This window comes from Astatotilapia calliptera, chromosome 10 (assembly GCF_964374335.1).
Source record: "Astatotilapia calliptera chromosome 10, fAstCal68.1, whole genome shotgun sequence".
Taxonomy (NCBI): domain Eukaryota; kingdom Metazoa; phylum Chordata; class Actinopteri; order Cichliformes; family Cichlidae; genus Astatotilapia; species Astatotilapia calliptera.
The window spans coordinates 35,026,977-35,036,976 of NC_137431.1; the positions used below are offsets into that span (position 1 = coordinate 35,026,977).

General features: G+C 38.7%; 1 long non-coding RNA gene across 2 annotated transcripts in view; it reads left to right on the top strand.

Moving 5' to 3' along the window:
- The first annotated feature begins 3,168 nt into the window (after positions 1 to 3,168).
- Positions 3,169 to 10,000, top strand: part of LOC145431613 (uncharacterized) — a 7,380-nt gene continuing 548 nt past the window's right edge. Inside the window, exons 1-6 of one of the 2 annotated variants that reach the window (XR_013911956.1) lie at positions 3,169 to 3,307; positions 5,450 to 5,482; positions 7,045 to 7,095; positions 7,671 to 7,764; positions 7,847 to 7,918; positions 8,044 to 8,106. This is a non-coding gene — a long non-coding RNA (uncharacterized LOC145431613). Of the gene's footprint in view, positions 3,308 to 5,324; positions 5,483 to 7,044; positions 7,096 to 7,670; positions 7,765 to 7,846; positions 7,919 to 8,043; positions 8,107 to 10,000 lie in introns of those variants that run through there. The other variant, XR_013911955.1, reaches the window with a different exon arrangement.

Here is a 10,000-nt window from a genome sequence, read left to right on the forward strand (position 1 = left end):
GCCTCTGGATGTCTGGAGTTTTGATCTCCTCCATACCTGCTTCATGCCCTGGAGGACGGGGCTGTGGCCCCCCCACACCCTCTAGCAGATCATTACATGAAGGAACCTTTTAAAAAAACAAGCGCGTCCATTTACCGGTCGATCTACGTCCCTACCCTCACCTATGGCCACGAGCTGTGGGTAGTGACCGAAAGAATGAGATCGCGGATACAAGCGGCAGAAATGAGCTTCCTCCGAAGGGTGGCTGGCCTCTCCCTTAGAGATAGGGTGAGAAGTTCGGCCATCCGGGAGGGGCTCAGAGTAGAGCAGCTGCTGCTCCACATCGAAAGGAGCCAGCTGAGGTGGTTCGGGCATCTGACAAGGATGCCCCCTGGGCGCCTCCTGGGTGAGGTGTTCCAGGCACGTCCCACCGGGAGGAGGCCCCGGGGCAGACCCAGGACACGCTGGAGAGATTATATCTCTCGGCTGGCCTGGGAACGCCTTGGTGTTCCCCCGGATAAGCTGGAGGAGGTGGCTGGGGAGAGGGAGGTCTGGGCCTCTTTGCTTAGGCTGCTGCCCCCGCGACCCGGCTCCGGATAAAGCGGATGAAGATGGATGGATGGAAGCGCGTCCATGCTCACAGGTGTACACACGGGTGATCACACCCACAAACTACACCCTTTTTGGCTCCTACCTCAAAGCACACTGTGTTCTGTTGATCCTATGTGCTGCACAATAATGTTTAATATTTAGTATTTACTGTCATATTCCCATATATCATTGTGATGTTGTTTATTCTATTACTCTTGTTCTCTTCTGCTTGTTTTCTTTTTTCTTTCTCAACAGGTGATCCAGGTGATCGATAGATGCATTTTTTTTTCTTTTTCTGCCCATTCTGTTGGTTTTTGTTTTTTTGCCCTTCTCCCCTATCCCTCTTCTCAGCTCTTTCTCTTTCTTTCTCCCCTTCTTTCCCCCAGTCAAGTCTGTCCCGTATTCAACAAGTGAAAATAAAATAAACAATAAAAGGTGAATCAAATGGACCATTACGGCAAGGCTGGGATGGTCAATTTGGTAAAGTAAATCCGTTGGGCATCTTTCTTTGCCTTTAGACAATAATTCTGATGGCAAAAGAGCCAAACGGGACAGGCAAAAAAAAAAAAAAAGTCCTCTCTCCTCAACATCTCTATACCACCACAGATATGTCATGTGGACCAACTGCCTTTCCTCTCTTCATAGCTGCCTTCACTTCCTCCTTACTTATCCCCTGCGCTTCCTGATTCACTAACTTTCCTCCATCTGTCCTCAGTTTCTGTCTTTATTAATGTCTTCATTAATGAAGACAGTGAGAGAATACTTCTATCTTCCATCTTCTCAACACACTCTCTTCACCATCTTTATCCTTAATCACTCTAACCTGCTGCACATCCTTTTCAGCTCAATCTCTGTATAGCTAATTCATGCAAGTACTGTTCTCCTTCCTTAGTACCCAGCCTCACGTACAACTCAGTATAAGCTTTTTCCTTTGCCACCTCTATCTTTGCAGTTGGCCTGGCCTCCCAGTATTCCTGTCTACTTTTATCCATCTCCCCTGACTATCGCACTTTCTCTTAGCTATTCCTTTGAGGAACTACAGGAAAGTGTCCAATCCACCACCAAGTCTCCTTGTCCTCTTTTCTCTCTCCAAAAGATACACCAAACACCTTCTTTGCCTTTCTCTCACCATTTCAGTTGTATTTTTCCAGTCATCTGGTAACACTTCCCTTCCACCCAGAGAATGTCTACTCCTCCCTGAACTAACAACTGCACAACATTCTTCCTTCTTCAGCTTCCACCATTTAGTTCTTGTCTCTGCCTTCATTCTCTTCCTCTTCTTGACGTCCAAAGTCATCCTATAGACTAGTGTCCAATGCTGCATGGCTACATTCTCTCCTGACACCACCTTGCAGTCTCCTATCTCTTTCAGACTGACCCTTCTGTTTAGGATGTAAGCCACCTGTGTACACTTTCTTCCACTCTTCTACGTCACCTTCTGTTCCTCCTTCTTCTTGAAGTATGAGTTCACCCCAGCCATTTCCATCTTCCTAATTTTGACCTTGTGCATTTCTCTGCTTAACACTATACCTATCTAACACCTCATTATCTCTCTTTCCTTCACCTACATGGCTACTGAAGTCTGCTCCAATCAACACTCTCTACCACTTTATCAAACTAACTGCAGAATTCCTCTTTCTCTTCTAACTGACATCCAACCTTCAACCTGGTCTCCTGCACACACAGTAAATCTACCTTCCTTCTCTCCAGTCATATCAGCCAGCTCTCTCCCTTTGCCAGTCATAGTACCTCCACGCTCCTGCCTGTCCTTCTCTTCGACTCCTAACATGCTTCTCCCCTATATGCAGAAAAAATAATGTTTGATCATCATCAAAAGCCAGATATTTCAAAGTTTCATCTATGAAATATCTGGCTTTCCCATCATAGCAGATGAAATACGTATTTTGCATTAAATTGCATCATTTCGCCTCCTGAAGGGCTCGCAATGAGTCCACTGTGTGTATATATATGTATTTCTTTTCCCTATGGTAATAATACTTTTAGATAAATACGAGGTACTTTTCCACTACTGATGTATATAAAGTAAAATTAGGCTGTAAAGTTAAATCTTACTTTAGATAAATCTTGGTATGTGCTTTTATAATGTGTACTAAATTGTAGTAAAACATGTCAGGGTTCCTTTGTTTCATGTGTTCTGGCCAGTACACTAAGCCTGAGCCTGAGTGAGAGCTGAGCAGAGAATTGTAGCTCACTCTGCTCCCAACTTAACTGATGCCCTGCACCTCCCCCATAGCTGCTGCAGTGGGGGAGGGGCAGGTAAATGTTTCCAGCACTTTGGCAGGTCTGAAGGCAAAAGAGAGTCCAAACCAGGACTAGCAAAGTGTACCTAATATAGCTGTTTAGTGTGTGTGTAAAATAAATAAATAATATGGTAATGGCTCTTTCCACTACTGATATATATAAAGTTTAATTAGACTGTAAAACTAAATCTTACTTTAGATAAATTTTATTTTGTGATTTCATAATGTGTACTAAACTGTAGTTAAAATAAATGTCAGGATTCCTTTATTTCACATATTGTAGCCTGTAAATCAGGTTTGAGAGTCAGAGCTGAGGAGAAAACTTTGGCTCTCTCTGCTCCTCCATCAGTGACCCTCCCCCCGCGCACCTGCACTGCAGCTCTCAAACTTTTGCAGGGCATGTGACGTCATTCAGTCCACAGTCGGAGTAGCCGTTTAAGTGGAGCTCTGAAGACTGCAAAGCACGCTTTCTGCAGGTAAGATTTCACATTTTTGCTATATGAAAACTGTGCAAATGTTGTCTTTCTAAGAAACGAAAGAAAAAGGTATCTTACATTAAGTTTAATTTTTTTTTAACTTAATGACACAGCAGTAAATATACTTTTTTTAAATTGAACAATGCATAAAGTTCGTCTCAATCTATATTTTATTACAATTAACTATGCATAATTTTTCTTATAATTGAACATAGGAACAAAAACCGATTCCTTCGTGATATATTTAACACTAAATTTTATGCCAAACCTACCGTCCCCTCCCCCTCAATTTCTGGCAATTTCTATCTGTATTTCTCTTCAGTCTCGCTCTTAGAAATATAAAATTAACGTAAGAAATAATTATCGGATCTAGTTTTCAGTTTAAAGGGGAAAAATGTACGCTTAATTACAGTAAAAACATGATTTTTGCAAGAAAACATGAAGTTAGAGATTTTTCACGGTTTCAGTGAGTAAAAGTCTAAAATGAAAAATCCTATGCAGTGTTTTGGTTGCAGACCTGTGTGAGTTCCAGCCTTTTAACAAGACAGCTTGTTGTAACTTTAGTGCAGTTTGTTTGATAACAGCATTTGGATTATTTTGTAAGTGATTTAAGTGTTAGTCACATGTTTAGTGAGAGCTGTTAATTATAGATTTAATTTATTTAACAGGTATTTTCATTAGAAAACTGCGTTTCCCAGAATCCTTTGTGGTAGACAAAAGTTACTCTGGGTTTTTAGCTAGCAAAGAAAGTTTTGGGAAGCCATTATATGTTGCTCTGATGTCGAGCAGTTTATTTGTTGTACATTCCCCCTTTTGAAGCCTTATATAAAGACTATCGTTTCTCCAATTGATGTCCGATCCATTTTTTTGGCTAAGTGGATTCGCCACAACACAGCTTAGTGGAATGCTTTTTAATTCTTCACAAACTTTATTAAAGATAACAAGCGGCCAAACTGTGGTTTGTACCGTTTTATTTAGGGTATCTCTTTAAGGCATTTTATAGCTTGACTGGGTTTTGTCCCCTTCTTTTTAAGTCACAATTTTAGCCTAGATTTAGTCGAAAGGCACTTTTATTCCGAGCGCTTTAATCTTTTGTTAAAACCCAACCTCAGTTGCCCAGCTATAACATCTATCAAGTTAGCATTTCAAAATATGTAAAGGAAACGACTGAAGTGTGACGCATGCGCGTAGCAATGCTTTAACTTTTGTTGTCTTAAAGTGTTTACAATCCAAAATGCTTGAAATCATTGTCCTCCTTTATCCATCAAATATAAACGTTCCCACGTGTTTACGCCAACATGGAGTTTTATGTTGGTGTCGATGTTTCAGTGACTGAGCAGCGTCTGTCCGTCCAGTATATTTACTGACGTAGCCGCACATCAGCATGACCCAGCTGAGCAGCGTGCTCCGTTTAGCCTCGTTTGTCTTATTCCTCTCATTTGTTTTTCACCGTCAAACATAACTGGACAGAAGGCCTGGTGTTCTGTTGCTGAAGTGGGCTTCAGATAGTGTTTTTCTGTGGAACATCAAGGCTGTCATGTAGTATTAATTTGGCTATTCAAAGCAAATAATGTACATGCTTATACAAAATATAAGCCTTTTGTATAGTGTGTTATAATTGTGCCTTCCAACAATTGAAAGTGTGTTTCTCTTTGGCTGCTATGTTTTAGTGTTATAATAAGACTCACCTTGGAGGAAACAATAACATGCTGTCCTAATATTGCTTTATGTACAGAGAGTAATTAATAAAAGTATGTTAAAAAAGGAAATGATGTCACTCTAACAGTGTAGCCATCAGAAGGCATATAAGCTTTCCTATATGACACTCTGTTTTTTAAATGCCTAATACTACTATATCTAAAATGGGTGAAACGTTGTGATGCTCCATGTTTTTTTTTTTGTTTTACTTTAAATTTGATAGAGTTGTAGGTCACAATTTTTACAGCAGGTTCACCTGCATGAGCGCTCACTGCTAAGACACCTGTATATTTATTGAGGTGAGCTACTGTAAATGAATGGGTAATGGGCTGCATCAAAACTGTTGGTGCACTTTTACTGTATCACCTCCAAGTCATTATTGACTGTAACTGGATTATTTAACTGTAACTGAGAAGTAACTTTGACTTTTGTCTTTGGTATTAGGTGAAGGAAGCCACGGCAGCAAGCCAAATACAGGTATGTGCCTTCTTATCGAATATTTGAACATGTAGTCTTTAATCGTTACTGAATCGTACGTAGGAGTGTCAAACAACAGACCAAACAACAGATACTACAAACTATAATATGCATTAAGAATCATTATCAGTTAAGGTGGGAATAGGTGATTCTTAGATCAGACGTGATTGTTTTCTAAATGTGATTCTTTGTTGCTTATAATATGAACAACTGCTGCTAGAACAATACTCATGTGCATCACATCGGCCCCACGTTCTGCATAAAATGTAAATAAAATAGGCATTGATCAGAAAATCATTTAAAGCCTCTTTACCTGAAAATGGCACAAGGACAACACATGGTTGAAACTCAGCATTTTATAATATAAATGATGTAAGCCAGATATGAGAAACAGTCCCAAACAGACAACAGAAACAGGAGACAAAGACAAAAAGTTGTTGAACGTAACTTTTGTTTGCAGCCTGTGTCCTCATTGCAGACCTGTGCAGTCCTCTGCAGTCTGATACCACGGTCATACCACAACATCTTATTTTACTTACAGCCAGGAATACACGAGCTCAGTGAAGTCTTATAACTTTAAAAACATATCTTTTCACATGTGAAAATTTTTGTTATTAAGCAGGTTGAAATGATGAGCAGATTTTCAAATGACAAATTTATTTGGATATATTCAATTTATTTATGCAACAGATAGTTTGATCCACTGAGAATTTATTTTACATTTAATTTCATGTATAACGTGTTTACAAACACCGTCTCATGGTATATAATCAAGCAATAGGACAAAGTCAGCATCACAGCAGTGGTATGTTTTAAAGAAATTTTTGGTTGATGATTTTAATAAATGTATTTTTCTGAAACAAATTTAAAAAAATGCTTATTAACCAGGTTTCCCACATGCTCAGTGATCTTATGGTCGTATTTAGTTTTTGGCTTTGTTAGCTTCCAGCTGGAAGCTGATGTCACTTAAATCCCTGTTTGGAGAAACAGCTTTTCCTGTTCAGGAGAGAACATGTAGAATTCCTTGCTAGAGGACCTCAAACTGAATCCTGACTGGCATAATCTTAAATTTAAATGGGCACTGGTTTTAAAATAAGATTAGTCTTCTATTCATGATCTCCTGCTTGTTGTTTTATGGTGCATTGTTAGTGTTGTGTACTTTAACCTCCTTGGACCTGGTGTCCACATATGTGGACATCACATTTTGGGTTGTCTCGACCAAAATACTAAATTTTGCTCTACAAGGACATTATACTGCCACTGTTCTATCGAAATTTAAAACAAATGCCCTCGTATGTGGATCTCACTCCTCTCAGAAACAAGAGAGGTAAAAAAAATTCAGATAATTCTTTGTTTTTACATCAGGTCCCAATCAGCCCAAATAGCAAAGAGAAATTAAAAATGGCATGAAAGAGTTCAGGTCATAGGAGGTTAAAGCTCATGACAATAGAAATTAGCTTAGGTTATACATTTTACAGTAATGTCATGTTATAGACTTCTCTCTTCATAAAAAATGTCCAAATATAATTGTATCCTTTCAATATTTATTTCTTACATTGCAGACGATAACGTGGCGCTCGCATGCAGTGATAATGGCTGTTCTGATAGTGGTGGTAAGTGTTACCTGCTCACTAGTACAGCTGTTGGTATACTGCCTCATGAATAAGCTGCATTTTTGATAAACTGCTATGCAACTGCAAGTTATGTATGTGACATTGACTAATATTAGAGAGTGACGTTAACCTGTTAGCTTGGGTTCCTAATGGTAAAATGAACTGGGTGGCATGTTACAGCCAAAGAAACACACTGTTGGCCTAGTTCAGTGCTCAGTAGTCTATACAACAGATAACACTTGATCATGTACACTCACTCTATAGTGAGCTCTTTTATTACAGCAAGAACTAGACTCACAACACATGAAAAAAGGACATCTCAGAGATTTGTGGTTTTATCACCACGACCCAGATTCTAAATTAAAAACTGTTACATTTGTCCAGTGCATGTTTACACAAATGGCACCTTTGAATGGTTGTGCTGCATTGTTTTAATTATCTTAACTAAAAGAAGAGTAATTTCATTTCTAGGATGACATAGTGACACTTGGAGAAGTTAAGATTGCTCCTTTGCACGTTGTTGTTGCATCTTTGTTTTTTGTCATATTTGTCAACAATACTGTTTGTGTTTGAAGTTTTTTGTGACTCCAGATGGCTAATATTTGACATAGCAGCTACTCCGTGTCCCCCAGAGAAATGAAAAAGGAGGAGGCAGTGAGATGGATGAAGGTCAGGTTTTTTACAGAGTCATTCAGTACAAAAACACAGTGAATTAAGAAAGATGTGGCACATGAATGTTTCTGTTTTTCAGGTGGAAGTTCTGAGCATTTCTCCTCTCAAAAGAGACCGGAGCCCACCAGTGAAGAGAGTTCAGATGTAGATGGTGAGTTTAAGCTTTTGTCTGAAATGTAGTGACACTGTTGTATGTATTCTACTCAAATTCTATTCCAGTACAATCTGCTTTGTACAATAACAGCTACCATTGTTTGTGTGTTTCTGTTTTATAAGAGAGCAAGGAAGCAAGACTGGCTTTGAGGAAAAGGGGAAAAACCAAAGTGGCCAAAGCAAAGGGTGAGATGTTTTAAGCTTTAAATGTATTTAAAATTTTCTGTTTGCAGTATATGAATCAGGTTGTAGACATGACTTTATTTCCTTATAGTTTTGTCCTCTGTGGCAGAATATATGCCTACACAAACACAAAATTCTTGATAATATTGATCCAGAATTATTTTGTTGGTAATTAGAAAAATTATTGAAAATGTTTAAGTATTGCTTTACAGTAAGTTGAAGAGGAGAATTCAGAGGGGGTGGAGATGGGTGTCAGGGGTGATGTGTTATAAAAGGAAAGCAGCAAGAGGGAAAAGAAAGGTTTACAAAATGGTAGTGAGGAAAGCTATGACGATTTTCATTGGGAATGACCAGGATGGACAGGATTAGAAATGACTACATCATAGGGACAGCTCAGGTCAGAGGTTTGGAGACAAAGAGAGACAAGGCTGAGATGGTTTGGACATGTGCAGAGGAGGCTGCCAAGGGATGTTGATGATGGAGCTGCCAGGCAGGACGAGAAGAGGAAGACCTCAGAGGAGGTTCATGGATGTGAAGGAGGACAGGCAGAAGGTTGGTGTGACAGAGGAGGATGCTGGTATAGGAGGAGGTTGAGGAGATGATCCGCTGTGATGACCCCTAAAGAGTTCAGCTGAAAGAATGATTGCTTCACTTTTATTGTTACATTTATGATTTGTTAGGCTACCTATTCTGGTGAGTGACTAGTTTAACCTGCTGTGTTGCGTGAGTTCACACTTTGCAAGAACAGCACTACAAAACACATGGCAGGGTTCTGCAGGTCATTTCACAAGTCTGGAATTAAAAAAAAAAATGCAGGCTGAAAATGTCTTGTTATATTATCATAGAAAATACCTGTTTAAGGTCCTATGATTTACCAATTAAAGACAACTACTTTATCTCAATGTTATTTTTTTTTACAATGCGTATTTTAGTTTCCACCAATTACACACACAGATGTTGTGTTTTAAAATCAAAATTTGTAAAGTGAACTAGATTGACAGTATGGACCATCATTTTCAGTGAGAGGTTTGTGAAAAGACAGCAAGAAACGGCAAGTACAAGCAACAAAGCTCATCGAGTAGACTACATTAGGCTTCAAACTTTCCTTTTTGCTAAAGCATATATTTCCGGCTGGACCAGGTGACCCTGAATCCTCCCTTAGTTATGCTGCAGTCTGTTTTAATATCTTCATATTTGCCTAATACTATACTTTTATCTTTTGAAAAATCAGCTTCTGTTTCCAGTACGCTTTTCAATAATCATTAGTGAACAGATGCTCACAATGCCACCCCTTTCATGCGACCATGCAGGTTAAGCTTTTTGTGACCACTTATCCAGATCGCCACTTTCAGGTTAAGTGAATCCAGATTATGGAAAGATAGCCTTGATGTGTTGAATGTGCTTTGTAGTACAGGCCTTATGACTAATGATAGACAAAACTTAATTCTGCTCTTTGGTATTGTATCTGTGCGCCAGTCGCAAAACTGTGACAGTTTGTCAAATAAAACGCATAAATTCAGATAAAATGAAAAGATCATGTCAATCAGTTATGTTTGGTTCTGAATCATGATCTAGGTAATTTGTTACATTGTCAAGGATATTAGCAATTGTATTTCATAATAAAAAAAAAATTGACTTAAAATATGTGATGTCAGTTAACTAGAACTACTACCAACAGCACAGGGTTTTTTTATTACTAGTACATCAGAAATATTTGCCTTATTTAAAACAATAGCAAATTATTAAAGTCTGACAGTTTTTTTGTTTTTTTACAAGAATATTGTTATGATGAATGATTTTAACAGGACTAATAACTAGTTAGCATCTTATTTTAAAAGGCTAGATGCAACATGTACCTTTGAAAACAAAATGTATAAAAGTAAATTGGCTGCTGTTT